This window comes from Dipodomys spectabilis, unplaced genomic scaffold (genome assembly GCF_019054845.1).
Source record: "Dipodomys spectabilis isolate Male_0828 unplaced genomic scaffold, ASM1905484v1 ptg000355l, whole genome shotgun sequence".
Lineage (NCBI taxonomy): Eukaryota > Metazoa > Chordata > Mammalia > Rodentia > Heteromyidae > Dipodomys > Dipodomys spectabilis.
In genome coordinates, this window is record NW_024871032.1 from 364157 (window position 1) to 381796 (window position 17640).

The 17640-nt window shown below is 41.7% G+C and overlaps 1 pseudogene; it reads left to right on the forward strand.

Annotated features, from left to right (window-relative positions):
* Window positions 1-207: 207 nt before the first annotated feature.
* On the forward strand, window positions 208-6544 carry LOC122095506 (annotated as a pseudogene).
* Window positions 6545-17640: the final 11096 nt, after the last annotated feature.

Here is a 17640-nt window from a genome sequence, read left to right on the forward strand (position 1 = left end):
AGCAAACATCTGAGGAATGAGGTTCAAAGCCAGCCTGTGTAGGGAAGTTCATGAGACTCATCACTAATTAGGAGCCCAAATATCTGGAAGTGAAACTGTGGCCTAAGTTCTGCTCTTGACTAAAAATCAAACAAACAAGAAAAAATAAACAAACAGAAAAACTGACTGAGCCAGTCCCTGAGATCAAGCCCAAGACCAGCACAAAAGATGGAGGAGGAAGAGAAGCCCTCTTCCATACTAGAATCCGCACTCCGCACCCCCATAGAGAGTTCTCAGAGGGCTGGAGCTGACTCCTCTATGTAAGTGTCAAAGAGCAGAAATGGAGAAAATGAGCATTTCTGGTGAAAGGAGCACTGGTGCAACAGCAAGCTGGGGCAAAAGGGAAAGGCTCCAGCTTGGCATTGCCAATTGCACAGCAGTTATCCCAGGCGTTTTTATGGCTGAGGCCTCTGGACATCTCCAAGGCAGAATATCTCTATTTTAGATTATAAAAAATACTGTGATACTTCATGAGCTGAAGCCTTTAAAATGGAGATATTTGATAACTATTTTCCTATACACAAAGATGATATCTACTGCTCATTTAAAAACAAATCCAAGGAAAGAAATATAATTGCAATGGGAGAGTGCTTACCTTACATGCATGATGTCCTGGGTTCCATCTAAAGCACTGGAGAAAAAAATGAGAAAACATGGAAAAACCGCCCAGAGTTATCAGAGCATAAAAAGAACATGTCTGTGCAATGGAGGCAAAGTCTCTCTCCCAGAGAAGTTGTCTTTTACTTTGGCCTTGAGCCGTCCTGTGTGCAGGCTTCTTGACATCATATCATGGCCCATCGCCCCTGGAACAATAAACACTGTGATGAGGTGACTATACCCCAGAGGTAGGTACCAAAATTATAACCTACTCAGAAGGACTAAAGAATGCATAAAGATCTTGGGTTGGCTTTGTGGAGCTTCGGACTAGGCCTGGGGAGTGATATGACCTGCAGACTGTCCAATGGTCTTGAGAGACATATAGTTCATTCCTAAAGACACCTCATTAATACTTACATAACCCACATCAACTAGTGCCTTCCCTCCCATGGGCCTGTCCTGTCTAGCAAGGGTTCTGATGGTCTTTTCCTTCAATAAAGTTATGCTGTCTTACCTCTTCCTTTTTGTCTGTAGACTCTTTCCTCAAACAAAGGAGACAAAGGACCTGATCCAGGTGTTACATTTTATTTTTCTTGTCAGTCGAAAGGCTTGAACTCAGGACCTAGACACTGTCCCTCGTGGCTAGTGATTTTCCACTTTGAGCCACAGGACCACTTCTGGTTTTCTGGTGGTTAATTGGAGATAAGTCTCAAACTTTTCTACCTGGGCTGGATTGAAACTCTGAATTTCAGACCTCAGCGTCCTAAATAGCTAGGATTACAGGTGTGTGAGCCACCAGTGCTGGACAAATGGTTGTGTGTGTGTGTGTGTGTGTGTGTGTGTGTGTGTGTGTGTGTGTGTGTGTGTGTGTGTGTGTTGGTCCTAAGGCTTAAATTAATGCCTAAACGTTGACTTGGATTTTTTTTTTTTTTTTTTTTGCTGAAGATTAGTGCTCTACCACTTCAGTCATAGCTCTACTTCGGGATTTTTGGTGGTTAATTAGGGATAAGAATCTCACTGAATTTTCTTGCCTGGACTGGCCTTGAACTTAGATCCTCAGATCTTAGTCTGCTGAGTATCAAGAAATACCAGCTAGAGCCACCACCACCACAGCTGAGTATTGTATTTTCTTCCATTCTCTGCTAACTCATGATAAAGAGGCTCTTTCCTAAATTCCCATAGATTTTAGAGTGCTGTGTGGAACACCAGCTATGCACAAGTAATGAAAGCTGAAAATCTCAATGGGAAAATGGTGCCCTTCTATGGATATTCTGCATCATTCACTATAGTACTGAGCAGTCCCATATGCAGACACTATACATCCCATCACCATGGCACTGAGCAGTCTTGTGAACAGAGCCATAGACATTGGATCAATATGGCCCTGAGCAGTCCTGTGTGTAGACCCAAAAGATATCAAATAACCATGACCTTGATAGTTAACCATGTGACCCCTACATTAGGATAAAAACCCAACAGTGAAGACTTTCATAGGGGAGGCTGGACGTGAGGGATGTGTTTATTAGAGGAAAGTGGCTGCTAACAGATCTGAAGTGGGTGGGTGACATGGTGGAGTAGGGTCTTGGAAAGCCTCTACTGGGAGGTATGTGTCCATGGTGTCTTCAAGGAGCAGATGTGTCAGTGTTAGGAAAGAAATGACTAAAAGAAGGATTCAGCTTGTTTCCCCTGTGGTCTATGGAATTCATTTACTAGGAACAATCAGGATATAATCTGTGTATGAGAAACAAAGGTTTCACCTATCATCTACTCAATGCATGGGGATGAGACTCTGGTCCAGGGAAACCTTGTGCTGAGTGGCTGACATCACTAAGTCACACATCTGTGAGTACCCATCATGTTTGCAGACTCAACACCTAGGTATACCATGTGTGATTGAAACAAACGCATTCCCGGTGTGTCCCTTGGACACTGATGATACTCTAGCACAGGTTTGGTGGCAACACAAAAAGGGCTCAAGATAAAAGCATTCAGAATCCACCAGCTTTGGTGCCCAGGAATTATAAAAAAAGGTCTGTTTTGAAGCAGGCCATCATGTTGATACTGAAAACCTAATAACTGAATCACATCTTTTGTCTCTATGATCTCAAAGAATGAGTTCATGGATACAGAGGGAAGAATAAAACAGCAATGATATATTGAAGAAGAGAATATCAAATGTCTTGCTAGACAGGAGGGGTCCTAAGGGAGGTACTTACTGGGATGCTTTGTACAGGGTTTTATTGTCTGTAGGACAGAGCTATGTGACTCTCAAGGTCATAGGTCAGTCTGTGGCCATATCCATCCCAGACCCAATCAGAGGTGTCACACAGCCTGTATGAGATATCTGCATCCTTTAGCCCTTTTAATGGATGTCTGGTCCAGCAGACACCTGTGAGGCTCAATCAGGTCACTGTTCACATGGAAGTCTACTAGTGGTTCAATTGATAGAGCTTCTCTTTGAGCTTTGTGTTGTGTGTTGTGTGTGTGTGTGTGTGTGTGTGTGTGTGTGTGTGTGTGTGTGTGTGTGAGTGTGTGGTTAATTGGAAATAGGAGTTCCAAGAACTTTCCTTCCCTTCTGGGCTAACACTGAACCATGATCCGCAGATCTCAGCCTCATGATTAGCTAGGATTACAGATGTGATCCATAAACAAAGGGCTGAAAAAGTAGTCTTTTAATAAATTCATTTAAAGGAAGTATGAAAACAGCACCATTACTTAAAATTCAATCACCCCTGAGTATCCTCATGGAATCCGCTCGAGGACCCCCACCAATAACAACATCTTCACACACTCAAGTTCTTTATATAAAATAGTATTTGTATAGAACCTACAAATAATCTGCCACACACATTCAAGTGTCTCTACATGACATCATACTTATTAACAGGTACATGCTATGTAGCCAGTGGTTTTACTATAGAGTACAGTACAAGTATATGAGAAGAAAATAGTGTATAATTATTTCCCTTGACGAGCCACATTTGGCGGAATGTACAGTGTTGGCATGTGCAGAGACAATAGCAGGTGAATTAAAGGTGAACCTGAAGATGAAAACTGGCAGGAATGGAGACGAGAAACATGCGAGGAGGTGGAGAAGGAATGGGTTAAGGCCTGAGGCATTTGGAACTTGCGGACTGGAGAAGAGGAGCCAGTGGCCCAATTAACAGTACTGGGGAAGGAAAAGGGATGAGGAGGAAGTATTAATTCACATATATTTGTTCTTATCCTGTCAAGATTTATTTAGCTTCCTTCAGAATTGAAGTTCTAAGAGAATTATCAGAATTCTCAAGTCCATTCCTTACTAAGTCAGAAATGGATTTCATCTCACAACAAGATGGTAATCACAAAAATATTCAACAGCTCCATGGAAGTTTTAAAGGGTAATATCAATCAATGACTTGAATTACCTTGACAAGGAAGACACCTGTAAGGGTTTATGGGTGAGTAACTTCAAAAACTCCAACAATGACAACTGGCTCTTAACAGCCCAACACTCATCATGAAGCAAGGAGCTCTTCCTTCAATGTTGTCTTTTCCATTTTTTGTGAAGCAAGATTACCATATTGTTCCTCTGTAATTTAAGAGACAGTGTCGAGAAAGAGAATGGATAAGTTTGAATCACCTCTTGATGACAAGAAAGCTGAAGCAATTTGATTGTCTCATGACTGTCTCATTGACCAAGGGGCAAAAAGGGTAGTCACAGTTGAGTGGCATTTTCCATCCACACTCCAAATGCATTTCTACTTTCTTCTGCCTGTTCTGAATCCACATAAGCTAGCTTATATTGACAGCATCAGTAAAGACTGACTAGCCCCGGAGGATTGGCAGGGATGGGATGGTGTGCAAAAGGCGGAAGTGACCAGGAGGCCTGAAAAGAAGGGAGGGCTGAAGTGAGAGAACCACTGCTAATCCCTCTTCAAAAAATCCCTCAATGGCTGAACCAATCTTTTCTGTTTCTATGTCTCAAATGCTGTAATTTCTGTAATGAATGCTGAGAGTCACTTAAAATCATAAGCTCTGCCCCTAAGTTTCTTGTCAATTATAGGCCTACGTCAACTCTTGTCCCCACAGGCAAAAAATATGTTCCATCGGCCACCATGGTGGACCTAGAGCCTGGAACCTTAGACTCAGTGAGATCAGGACCATTTGGCCAGAGCTTCAGGCCAGACAACTTCATATTTGGTATGTCATCATGGTCTATGGGTCCTAACATCCAGGCACTCCAGTGCTGGGCTGAGCCTTTATACACCTAGATATTGTCCTCAGCTAACCCACCTATTCCAGTCCACTGGAGTCATGCCCCTGGCCACTCAGACAGCTCAGATAAGTGCCACTCTTCAAGCACTCTATGACAAAGTAGCCTCTAAAGGGAAAGATCAGCAATCAGGGAAAGCCTCCAACAAGGTTTCAGCGCTGCTGGTCATTTCAAAGGCCCGGCAATAACAGAGAACTACTTCAGGACACCAGAAAGCAAAGCACAGCTATGTGTGAGCAAGGTGCAGACAAGTGCTTGCAGCTTAGCTTTCCTATGATCACACTGTGCTCCTGTCCCTCCTGTGAAAATAACTACATTTCCAGTATTGAGGCAGGCTCTGTTCTTCATTTCTACAAGTAGTTGATTTGGGTTAAAATGTATCTTCCTCCATATTGTCTTTATTTCTTTAGAACCTGGGTGATTTGTAGGGTCCCAGATACATTGAAAACATTTCCTTTATTTCACCAAAGTTATCTAAAGTAAAAGCAAAGGTTAGCTCAGAAGAGTCCTATTGTCTTCACAATACAAATGTCACAGTAAATATTCTTGGAGTGTGTGTCTCATCATGTCTGATAGGCCAGAGCGGGTCAGCCAATAACTGGGCCAAGGGCTACTACACAGAGGAAGCCGAGCTGGTGGAGCCGGTACTGGATGTGGTGAGGCAGAAGTCAGAAAGGTGTGACTGTCTACAGGGTTTCTAGCTGGCCCACTCCTTGGGAGGTGGCACCAGGTCAAGTATGGGCACCCTGATTCTCAACAATATTCAAGAAGGGTACCCAAACCGCATCATGAACACCTTCAGTGTCATGCCCTCCCTGAAGGTGTCAAACACAGTGCTGGAGCCCTACAACACGATCTTCTCTGTCCACCAGCTGGTGGAAAATGCAGATGAAACTTTCTGCATCGACAACGAGGTCCTGTACAACATCTGCTTCTGTAACTTGAAGCTGCCCATGCCCAACTATGGTGACCTGAACCACCTGGTGTCAGCCACCAACAGCGGGATTACCACCTGCCTGTGCTTCCCTGGCCAGCTGAATGCAGACCTGCACAAGCTGGCCTTGAATCTGATGCTCTTTCCCGCCTGCACTTCTTCATGCCTGGCTTTGTGCCCCTGACCAGCCATGCCAGCCAGCAGTACCATGCTCTCTCAGTGCCTGAGTTTCACCCAGCAGATATTTGACGCTAAGAACTTGATGGTCACCTGTGATCTCCACCATGGCTGCTACCTGACAGCGGCTGCCATCTTCCGAAGCTGCATGTCCATGAAGAGGTGGATGAGCAGATGCTCAACGTGCAGAACAAGAACAGCAGCTACGTTGGAGACTGGATCCCCAACAATGTGAAGACGGCTGTGTATGACATCGCCCCTTCCCTCCCCCGCCTCCACATGGACTCACGATGTTGGCCACCTTCATCGGCAACAACATGGCCATCTAGGATCCCTTCAAGTGCATCTCAGAGCAGTTCAGTGCCATGTTCCAGTGCAATGCATTCTTGCACTGGTACATAGGTAAGGGCATAGATGAAATGGAGTTCACTGAAGCTGAGAGCAATATCAATGACCTGGTGTCCGAGTACCAGCAGTGCCAAGATGCTACTGCTGATGAACAGGGGAAATTTGAAGAAGACTTGGTGGAGGAACTAGTTTAAGACTTCCCATTGCTAGCAGTGCAACAGGAGTGTCAGAGCCTGCCTACTTCTCAAATTAATGGTGCTTTCCTGAGCTCCTGTTGTCCTGCAGTGGGATTCTTGCTGTGTATCATTATGCACAGCCTTTCCTGTCAGGAACTCACGGGTGGTGAATGTAAAAATACAGATTACTTTTAAATATGATTGTATGAAAGCCTTATTTATATAAATAAAGAAGTATACATTTTATACTCTTAGTCCTTATTCTTCTTAAGAATCCCTTTTATTCTTTCAATGTATTTGAAATATAAAGTTGGCCAGCAGGATTTAATCTTAGCAATATAGGACTGGTGCTCAAGAGGAGTTTCAAATTCATGGTGTTCCTGCTATTTTGAAGAGGAGAATGACAAACGCCAATATTTTTTATTTTCCCTGGCCCAGTTTTAAAGTTAGCAATCTCTCAATAGCATGCCAGTAGCAAAAAAGCAGGTTGAAGAGAAAGAAAACCAAATCTAGATGTTACAATTTTCCTAGTACCAATTTGATGTTTGTAGTACTGAAATGATTGACGTTCAAGGCTTGTCTGGGCACTGAGGTAGCAGGGCCTCTTCCTCCTTTATTCTGACACAGGACTGGCTATACCTGCCACCCATTACACATTCCTCTTTGGGAATGGAACCACAAAAGGCAGTTATGAATACTGGCCATTACAGATCTAATTCTCCTTCACACAATGGTAGGTTCTTGTCTCATGCCCCATCAGAGGGATTGCAGTCACATTCCCCAGAAACAGTAGCAGGAACCCCGATCCCTGTGCTTACAGTTCAGTTTACAGTGAAGCAGAACTCACAGGATGAGTGCAAGATCTTGGTTGCCAGGGTAGTTTCTCAAGACATCTGGCAACATTAAGAACAGAAGTGAGTCTAGCTGTTTGAGGGAGTGAAAAGCTGACCAGCCCCATAGTTTATCAAGAACTGCTTGATTCTCTCCTTCCAAGTGAAGGAGAGAAGGGGAGACATGGCCCAATGACCCATTCTCATACTCACTTTTCCAGCATTCAAAGCTATCTGAGGCCCACGGGGAGTTGTAAGGACAAAAGGGATGCATGGAGCTAGCCAGTTGGGTATGGTTACTTTACATGAGTAAGATAGAAATCTCAATTGCTTAGAACCTACAATGGCCAGGAAGAGGTCGAACACTTCTGTTTTCACTGGAGGCCAAATCAGTCAAGGGTTCTTTTTGCAAGAATCTTTCACTCCTCTTGCAGTGAGGCTTCAGGTAGGTTGTCTGTGCCAGGCATTCCTCCATGGCCACCAATAACCTGTAATCCACTTTTTATTCAGAAACAGGACCTATGGGAATCCAGCAACTTTTAGAAAGCTCTAAGAAAAAGATACCACTGGGTGAGGTCCAAGTTCCTTGCTGCTAGTAAAGTTGGGAAATAGTAAGTTCCCTAAGCTTTCCTCTACCAGGCCTGAGGTTGGAGTAGGGTGGAGATGAGTGGGGTATAGATCTTTAAGCCAAGCTGATCTCACTCATTAGAAAGTAAACTTCCCCAGGGGGTGATCTGTGACTAGAAGCTGGATGTTTTCTGTCCTTGCCCCAAGGCATATCAAAGTGCAAATAGCTTCCAATGTGGGAGTCCTAGGGAGTAGGTGTTGGCCAGCAAATTGACATTCCTGGATCTCTAGTCCTGGAACTGATCAGGTTGGATGATCTCCAAATCCAATAAGGCTGCTGGGTCAGAACTGAAGGAAGGTCTGGCCAAGGCACTCTCACTCCTCAGTGGGTTAAGGACTGAGGCCAAGCTGTGATGGAGGCCCCACCTAGCATATCTACCAGTATTTGACTAAGAATATTTTTGTTTTCTCTTAAGTACTTATTTATGAGCCTTTTCTGGTGGCTTTGGATTATTACTTTACACTCTTGACGAAGTAGTTCTTGTTTCACAATTAATGACTCTTGCCTCACCCCTCAGAAAACTCTTGTTGATAATTTTATCAGTAGATCACCATATATTTCTTAGGCATGGCTTTTGTTTCCTCCTAGCCAGAGCTCTGCACTAATTGCAACACAAGCCAACATTGAGGTGACTCCTAGAGACAGGGTGATTATTTTGTCCAAATGCTAAGTGCAGCATCTCACTTATTCTCATGTACCTTGGTAACTGTATCAAATACTTAATAGAGTCCTTGACTAGTATGATAACCAAAGCTCTGTGTGAAGATGAAACTCAATGGTAGAGTACATCCCTGGCATGCACAAGACTCTCTGTTCAGTCCCCAGCACCAAAAGGAGGAAAGGTAACAAATGTTAAAAAAGTGGGGTTGAAATTAGGAAAGCAACTCCATTTGTAATAGCCCCACAAAAAAATAAAATACCTAGGAATTAACTTAACCAAAGAAGTGAAGGACCTCTATGATGAAAACTTTAAAAACAAAAAATGAAATGAAAACAGAACTTAGAAAATGGGAAAAACTCCCATGCTCCTGGATTGGAAAGATTAACTTCGTGAAAAGGGCAATACTTCCCAAGGCTATCTACAAATTCAATGTGATACTTATCAACATTCCAACCTCATTCTTCAAGAAATAGAAGAGGCAATCCAAAAATTCATATGAAACAATAAAAGACCCCGAATAGCAAAAACGCTCCTCAACGGAAAGAACACTGCTGGAGGAATATCAATACCAAATTTCAAACTCTACTATAAAGCCATAGTAATCAAAACAGCTTGGTATTGGCACAAGAACAGACCTCAGGACCAATGGAATTGAATTGAAAACCCAGAAATGAACCTACAGACCTATAGCCATCTAATCTTTGATAAGGGATCTAAAAAAATAGAAGAGAAAGAAGACAGCCTCTTCAGTAAATGGTGCTGGCAAAACTGGTTAACTACTTGTAGAAAACTAAAGCTAGAACGTTATCTATCACCCTGCACCAGAATCCACTCCAAATTGATCAAAGACCTCGGAGTCAAAGCAGACACTCTGAAAACATTACAGGATGGAATAGGAGAAACCCTAGGTCTCCTTGGTGCTGCCCGAAATTTTCTTAATAGAGACCCAGAAACACAAGAAATCAAAGAAAGGTTGGACAAATGGGATTGCATGAAGTTGCAGAGCTTCTGCATGGCAAAGGACATAGCTAGCAAGATCACTAGAAAGCCCACAGATTGGGAGAAGATCTTCAGTAGTCATACAACGGACAAGGGTCTCATATCTAAAATATACTTGGAACTCAAAAAATTAAATCCCCCAACAACAAATCCTCAAAGAAACACTGCCCAATAAATAAGTGGACTAAAGACTTAAAGACAAACTTCTTTGAAGAAGAAAGAAGGATGGCCAATAGACACATGAAGAAATGCTCAACCTCCCTAGCCATAAAAGAAATCCAAATAAAAACAACATTGAGATACCACCTCACACCAGTTAGAATGGCAAAAATCAAGAACTCTAATAACAACAGTTGCTGGAGGGGATGTGGACAGAAGGGAACCTTACTTCATTGTTGGTGGGAGTGTAAACTTGTTCAACCACTTTGGAAAGCAGTATGGAGCTTCCTCAAAAGACTTCACATAGAACTCCCCTATGACCCAGCAATCCCACTTTTGGGCATTTACACAAATGTTTACAAACAAGACCACACTAAAGCTACCAGCACAACTATGTTTATTGCAGCATTATTTACCATAGCTAAGATCTTTAACCAACCCAAATGCCCCTCAGTAGATGAATGGATCAAGAAAATGTGGTATATACACAATGGAATTCTATGACTCCATCAGAAAGAATGACATTGCCCCATCTGTTAGGAAATGGAAAGACTCAGAAAAATTATATTAAGTGAAGTAAGCCAAGCCCAAAGAAACATAGGTCCCATGATTTCCCTTATTTGCAATATCTAGTATATGTATGAGTCAAGCAGAAAAGGTCAGATAAGGTGATGTTAGGAAAATGAACCCTAAGATATGTATTTTATATGTTTTTTTTCTTTCATGCATTTGTTTCTAACGCAATTATAAGATTATTTCTTTGTTGCTTTGTATGTCCCTCCCCCACAGTATAACCCCTGCTTTCACTATATTTGATGTCGGTATAATTTGTGGAGGGGAAGGGGATAAACAAGTAGTTCAATAAGGATACAGGTGGACCTGTTGTAACAATGGGAAGTACAAGTTGTCATGTCGAAAACGAACTTTACAACTTGCGGGGGGCGGGGGGGATTGGGTGGGGGGGCAGGGAGGATGGGAAAGGATGAGAAGGGTAAACAAAGGAGGAGGCTACAATTCTTGATAAGAAATGTACTCACTGTCTTGCCCATGTAATTGTAACCACTCTGTATAGTATTTTCACATTAAATAAAATTAATTTTTGCAGCAAGAAAAAACATAAAATAAAAATAAATTGTAAAAAAATAAAAAATCAACAAAAACAACAAAAAAACAAATGTTAGGCTCAGAAGACAAAATATTAGGACTCATGGAAAAACACACAGATTGGCACTGAAGAGTTGTGTCATGAGGGAATACTGGTAGAATGTTTGTAGGGGGAAAGAAGAGAGCCCCTTGATGAATGTACCCTTTTAGAAAGCAGAGGTAGGAACAGGGAATGAACCTCTCGTAGTCATCCTAGGCCATGGAAGGAAGAAGCCCTGACATGTATGTTGCTCTAATGGGACCAGAGTCTAAAGTGGCACCACCATACCAGGCCACGGCCCAACAAGAACAGGTTTGTCAGAAGAACCTTCTTGCACTGAAGAGATTTCTTTTGACCACTTTGGCCTTGTTAATCATATTTCCTTACGCTGTTTCCTTTTTCCTTCCACTTTGTCATACCTATAGCAGATCCTGTCCAGGAGACCCATTCTCTCTAATCTCATTCTCAAAAAGTCTCCCAGTTTAGAGCTGTACATATCCTAGACCAAAAAGTAGGGGGTGGTTATTCTGTCAGACATAGAATGAAACTAAAAGGTATCTTTGAAGTAGACTTTGACAAGGTTCTCATATGGACAGTGTTTTGTTGATAAGTCCTGGAATTGCGACCTGCTTTAGATCTAATTCTGAGATGATAGTGGAAGACAACTGGTGATAGGACTTCATGGACCGCTGTGATTTCAAAACCTTGGCAGGTACATCCCCATTCATGGATGTGCTCTCAGCCAACATACATATGTCTGTTACAGGAGTGATGACTGTGAAAAGGAATTTATTGGTGACAGAGGAGACCAGCCTTTAGACAAGTTGTTGCCTTTCAGTGTGAAGCAGACAAAGAGTGCCTATGGATACAGAGTAATTTCAAGAAGCTTCCTCCAAGTCTTGTTATCACAAAATCATCTGAGAATAACTGTAAACCCAGAGGTGAGAGACATGTGCTTTGTGCTTTTGCACCACTGCTTTGCTGCGTGGCTCTTTATGCTCTTCTGAAACCTCCTTCTGAGCTGGTCCACAATGTTCCCAGGAGGTGGGAAGCAGAGGGGCCTTGGCAGCTAGGCTGCTAATCACTCTGGCCACACTGACTTGGGCTGGGCATGTGCTGGGCATCTGCTGCATTCTAGTGGTATGTGCCCAGTGGGAAATTTTGCTCTTTCTAAGAGCAATTCCTCTGTCCTTGGGCCATCTCCCAGGTCAGGATGTCTTTATCTGCAGAGGCTGAAGCTTTGCCATAGCTCTCATCTTGACAGGTGTCTTTCTGTTTTTCAATTTTCTCTTCCTTCCTTCCTTGCTTCCTTGTTTCCTTGCTTGTTTCCTTTCTTTCTTCCTTCCTTCCTTCCTTCCTTCCTTCCTTCCTTCCTTCCTTCCTTCCTTCCTTCCTTCCTTCCTTCCTTCCTTCCTTCCTTCCTTCCTTCCTTTCTTTCTTTCTTTCTTTCTTTCTTTCTTTCTTTCTTTCTTTCTTTCTTTCTTTCTCTCTCTCTCTTTTTCTTTCTTTCCTCTCTCTTTCTCTTTCTTTCTTTATTCTTTGTTTGTTTCTTTCTTTTTTTTTTTTGTTTTGTTGGTCATTGGTCTTGAACTCTAGGCCTAGAAACTGTCTCTTAGCTCTTCGGCTCAAGGCTAGCTCTCTATCACTTGAGCCATAGTGCCACTGCTAGTTTTCTGGTGGTTTATTGGAGATAAGTATCTTAAGGGCTTTCCTGTACAGGCTGGATTTTAACTGTCATACTTAGATCTCTGCCTCCTGAGTAGCTAGGTTCACGGTCATGGGCCACTGGTGCCCAGCTTGACAGCTTTCTTATTTGTGCAAGATAACAATGGCTATGTTGTGTTCTGTGAGGAGTTTCCCTATCATCCTACAACACTGATGGTCTTAGTGATGTGGCAGAGCACACAGCAATGGAGCTTTCTATGCATGCACATTGACTAGTATCTGAAAAGCCAGCTTGCAAAGGCCAGGAAAGCTCTACAATTGCATACATCTCAATTTGCACTGGGCATAACCAAATATTAAGTTCTAGTGTTGGTGGTTTTCCTTTGTATACAGTTTAAGCAGGTTGTTTCCAGATGTCTATCATTTAACTCAATTGACTCAATTAACTTATCTGCTCTTTCTATGGGTCTGACATAAATGTCTGCTTATCAGAGGCCAATAACTGATTTTAAGTCTAAGTGAAATCCAGCAAGTGCTCAGGCATGGTGACTAAGAGTGCTTTATAGATAATGTACAGCTGCATAGTACTTGTGCTGCACACTTCTCATAACTTCACCAAATTCTAAATATTTCTTATAGAGAGGAAAGAAGCCATACTTTTATGGCTTCTTTGCATAGGTATTTGAATCCATCTAATGAGCACATCTTATATTTGTTCGCTTTTTTTTATAGTATTGTTGTTTGATTGGACTCAAAGCCTTATACATGCTAGGCATGCACTCTACCACACCTCCAGCCCCCTTCTTGCTTTCAGTATTTAAAGTAATTTTTGGGCATTGAGCCCATACACTTCCCTCAGAGCTGGGATTGCAGGCATGAACCACCTAGACAGAAGTATTTCTTGAGATAAGGTCTTCTTGTTAACACTTTGCCTAGACTAGCCTGGGACCTCAGTCTTGCTCATCTCTATTATTCCCCAGAATAACATGCCTATGGTTTGAAATGCTATAATCCCATTATTATTCTGGGTTCTCTAATTGGAGTTTTGTGATGTAGTACTAGAAGGCACTGCCTTATTACTTGACTTGAAATTATAAACCTTAATCAGTGGATATAATTCTGCTCTAGACTTTCAAAACCTCATATCAATGTGTGGACACTGCTTATTGTTAAACCATAGTTCAGGATATGTTGCATGACTTTAAGCCTCACTTTTTACACACACACGCACACACACACACACACACACACACACACACACACAAAGACACACACACCATTGTCTTCTGTGGTGACTTTGTACATCTTATGTGAGACCACCTCTCCTGTGCAGCTTGGAGTTTCTCTCACTAATCTTGCTGCTCTCCATCCTATTCCCTCCTCCACTGTCAAGTCTCTGACCTTGACAGTGGCTGAGGCTTGTAGAACTGGGGTTAGAAAAAGAAAAATGATAGATACAGATAGTTAAACAGAAACCGCATCTCTTGCACTTTTAGGTGATTTTCGATGCATGTTTTCATCAGATCCTCACTTCTACTTTTTCTACCAGCGTCCCACTGCCATGTTCTTCTCCTGGCTCCCACAGAAGGTTCAGCTGATATTATAGGAAACAGAAACATTGTGTTTCTGCAAAACCTGCATTATTGCTGCTTTGAGTGAATCTATTTTTGTCACGAGAATTTTTCTTAATGGAATATGGGAGAATCAGAAAAAATAATTATTTAAACAATTTCACTTAAACTTTTTCTTTCTTACTCAGTTTATTTAAATAAACTTTATTTGTCTAAATGGGACATTACACAAAACAATCTTTCTGTATTTTTTTTTGCTTATTTCTCTGGGGTCATGTCTCAATTTCTTAAACTTTTTGATGCTAAGATCCACATTGTGGCAAATATCCAAAATGGAAAGGAAGGGAAGTGAGAATGCAGATCAAATAACATCTTACATCATCCACTGTCTAAGGCTGCTATTTCAACTATTGGATTGATGATGGTCAGTTTGCAGATTAATTGTCATGAAATGGCCCTTACATCATTTATAAAACTGAGTAGCTTGGGCTCCATTTGTAGCATTGGTCTTTTGATGTCTGCAGACTATGTGTCTGAAGGATGCAAAAGCAAGCTCCTCTCCACAGAAGTGAGATCTCCTCTCATGATAGAGTGAGATAACGTGGGGAGTTTTCAAAGGAAGAGGCTATTACTCAGCAGTCCGATACTAGAGGATTTAGAGAGAGAGAGCAAAATAAACCCCAAAACTGGCCCTAGAACTTGATCTCTTCCCACTCAATCCTTCCTTCTTCAGATAATAAAGCTGAGTAAGCTGAGGAAGGCAGCACACTACTTCCTAATTCAGATCTTGTTGCCTGGTTTTCTGAGACAATTCCTACTCCCTTCTATGAGGGTCTGACTTATTATCTGACCTTGTCAAGTGTCTTCGCAGAAGGAATTCTGTCTTCATAAACTAATTTTGTGGCAAATCTTTAACTCAGTTCACCGATGATCCAGTGGGAACAAATAAAAATTCAGTATGCTGCATTGTGCACCTTTTAATCTTTGTGGGCTTTAATTGTAAGTTTTTAAAGTTATATATAAAAACCAGGAGCCTGTTAGTTCATGCCTGTAATCCTAGCTACTCAGGGAGCTGAAATCTGATGATTGCAGTTTGAAGCTAGCCCAGAAAATAAAGTCTATAAGACTCTTATCTCCAATAAACTACTCAGAAAAAGCTGGAAGTGTTGTTGGAACTCGGTAGAAGACTAACCTTGGAATTCTATTTCTCCATCAGAAAGAATGACATTGTCCCATGTGTTAGGAAATGGAAATACTTGGAAAAAATTATATTAAGTGAAGTAAGGCAAGCCCAAAGAAATATAGGTCCCAAAGATTCCCTTATTTGCAATAACTAGTATATGTCTAAGACAAACAGGAACTGTCAGACAAGTTGATGTTAGTTCAAATGAACTCCAAGATAAGGATTCAAATGTCTTTTTTTTCTTTCTTGTGATTGTTTCCAACATATTTAAAAGATGATTTCTTTGTTGCTTTGTATGTACCTCCACCATGGTATAAGTCCTGCTTTCACTGTATTTGATGTTGATATAATTTGTGGAGGGGAAGGGAAAAAACAAATCGTTTAAATTGGGTTAGAGTTGGACCCATTGCAACAATGAGATGTACAAGACGTTATGTTGAAAAACAAACTTTACAACTTTGGTCGGGTGAGGGACTGGGGTGGGTGGGGTGGTGGTGGTAGGAGGGTGTGGGGGTAGAGAGGGGAAGGGATGGTATGGAGAAACAAAGGAGGAGGCAACAATGCTTGATAAGAAATGTACTCATTATCTTGCCCATGTAATTGTAACTCCTCTGTATGGTAGTTTCACAATAAAAAAGAAGCTCAGAGACAGTGGCCAGGCCCTATGTTCAAGACCCATGGATAGCAAAGAAAACCCTATATATACTTAACAAAGTTGTACACATTTTTCTTTTTAGGTCCATCATGATCTCTTACAGCTACATATACTGCAGCTGGATTTTTGTAATTCATGAAACTACAGCTTTGTGGCCTGGGGAGGTCTCTCCTGACAAGTCATTTCTACAAAGCTTTGATGGGTCGCTGTGTTTTAACAAATTGAGTTTCTGTTCAACTCATATTTACAAATGAATTCACACATCATCATGGCACTCTTCCTCTGAGGAGGGCTGATGGTAAATTTAGCATGGATCTCTAAAACAGAGACATAACTTCATTTGACATTATTATCACACCAGGCAAAAATAGAAATTGCAGTTATAAAACAATGTATCAATCCTGTATCAATCCTGGTATTGATTTTCATCATAGACTTTGAAACCAGAATTTTTTATATATGTACAAATATATCATGGGAGAAGTATAGAATAGTGGACAGTTTTTGATTCTTATGTGTTTATGCACCACAGCTTTATCATTAAACCCCAGTGTGAACTTTTTAACAAGGCCTGTGCCATCTCATTTAGAATACTCAGATATTAGTGTAGCTTGCTCATTTAAAAGAATTAATTCTTGCAGTGTAAAAACATTACTTACCTTGGGGGCAAATGGCAAAGTTGAGATGAGGTCGGCCTCACCTAATGGACTATACCTCACACCAGTTGCTGGAATCTTCTTCTGCAAGCCCTGTACTCCTGTGTTCTTTATAAACTTTCCAACCTCCCTCCTTACAATATAATCTAGAGGGATACAGGTGGTTCACATCTGTATTCCTAGCTACTCAAATGTCTGAAATCCATCCAGACGATCTTGGCAAGCTCAATTAGAAAAGTCTGTTAAAGGCTGGGATGCTGGCTCCGTGGTAGAGCGCTTGACTTGCATGCCTGAGGCCCTCGGTTTGATTCCTTAGAACCACATAAGCAAAAAGAAAAAAAGCCAGAAATGGCACTGTGGCCCAAGTGGTAGAACGCTAGCCTTGCGCTGAAGAGCTAGGGACAGTGCCCAGGCCCAGAGTTCAAGCCCTACGACGAGACCCTCTCCCCCCAAAAAGAAAAGTCTGTTAAAATTGAGCCTCCAAGTGCTTAGTGAAGATAGAACTGGAAGTGTGATTCAAATAGTCAAATGCCAGCCAACTAAACAGAAGATCTTGAGTTCAACCCTCAGGACTTGTGGTGGGGAGTTACATGGTGGGCAAGGGGAGATGCAGGACTATATTCCATCTTGATAGTGTTCAGAGGATGGGGAATTAGTAGAAAGTGTCTCAATGGCTGTTTTCAGTAAAGCCCTGGCTTAGAACTCTGTATATGAAAACTTGTAGTGTTCTTCAATGGTCAGACTCAAACTACATAAAAAGAATCACTTTGTATATATGTAGGTATAAGTTCATGCTTTCCTCTACTGTGTGAAATCAGAACAAGAAACCACCTCTGAAAACAGAATCAGCTGTATGGCAGGGGAGGAAGAAGCAGATTCCCTATATAGTATAGCATTAACCTCCCAGGAACTACAAAGCTTGTAAAAACAAACTCCAGCAAAGCATTGGCTGTGCTTTATGGC